General features: G+C 36.7%; 1 long non-coding RNA gene across 1 annotated transcript; it reads left to right on the top strand.

The window, feature by feature from the left end:
• On the top strand, positions 627-1,026 carry LOC104779469. Its single transcript, XR_766474.2, has 3 exons — positions 627-681; positions 775-818; positions 926-1,026. It is a non-coding gene; the product is annotated as an uncharacterized LOC104779469 (long non-coding RNA).

Below are 1,278 nucleotides of genomic sequence, written 5' to 3'. Positions count from 1 at the left end.
TGTTGATAGTAGCAAGTATATTCGACCCAAGAAAGAAGATGAAGTTTGCTCAGCTTTGTTTTGACACACTTTATGGTAAGAATAGTGTTGAGGCTACTCATCTTCATGATTCAGTCTTGCAAATCCTCAAGGATATGTTTGCAGAGTATAGTGTTTTAGTCAATAGAAGTGGCAGTGGTGAATCAGAGACATCTACTCAGTCCCAAAGAGCAACTTTTCAGTCTCAAGAACAAGTTGGAAGTGATTATTGTGAGAGAACTGTTGGTTTTGAAAGCATGGAGAGTCTCTACAAAGATGTGGTTAAAGAACTAGGAATTCAAGATTCATCAAATGAGCTGGAGTTGTATTTGAAAGAAAATGTGGAGAATCCAACCCTTCTAAATGGTGCTGAGTATGATTTGCTATCTTGGTGGAGGATCAATAGCCCAAAGTTCCCTGTTCTATCACTTATTGCTAGAGACATACTTGCAATGCAAGTGTCTTCAGTAGCATCAGAATCTGCATTTAGCACTAGTGGGAGGATATTGAACCCACAAAGAAGCTGCTTAACCCACTACATGATTGAAGTCTTGATGTGCACAGAGCAATGGATGAAATGTGAGATTCATATCAATGAAAAGGGAATGATAACAATCCAACAATTGCTTGCGGATGTGGAGTTGCAAGATGAGCTCATGCGAGGTAATTATATCTTCTATTAAACTCTTTTAACTCAAATGTGCTTTTTACTTTCTGTTTCTGAAAATTGATCTTTTGTTTTGTTGTGTTATGTAGAGTTTGATCCTGAGTTCAACTTGCAAGGACTGTAGAGTACTAGAGTAAGTTTGATGTCTCTTACTCTCTTTGATGAAACACTTTCGATCTCTCATCTCTTTGATGAATTTTAAGTTTGAATGTTAAGTTTGATGTCTGTTTTGTTATGTAGAGTATGAAATGAATTCAACTCGCAAGGAGCCAAGCCAAGGAGGCAAGGACGGTTACGGTTTCAAGTAGCATTCAAGTTTCAAGTTTGATCTTTGTCTCTTTGATAGTTTGATGGAACTTTGGTGTGTGATGTCTCAAGTTTTTCTGTTTTTGTTTGTCTTGCTCTTGTTGTCTGAACTTTGATGTCTCTTGTTTGGTGTTTGATGTCTTATTGTCTTTGAACTTTGCTCATCTCTTTAGACTTTGAACTCTTGTTGTTAGGAAATAAGTTTGAACTTTGAACTATGATGTCTCAAGTTTATGTTTTCATTTTCGGGTATTTTGCTACATTCGGGTACAAATGGATCCATTTTA

The sequence above is a fragment of the Camelina sativa genome, chromosome 4 (genome assembly GCF_000633955.1).
Source record: "Camelina sativa cultivar DH55 chromosome 4, Cs, whole genome shotgun sequence".
Lineage (NCBI taxonomy): Eukaryota > Viridiplantae > Streptophyta > Magnoliopsida > Brassicales > Brassicaceae > Camelina > Camelina sativa.
Note: the sequence above shows the minus strand (reverse complement) of the source record. Positions and strands in the feature narration are given on the sequence as shown.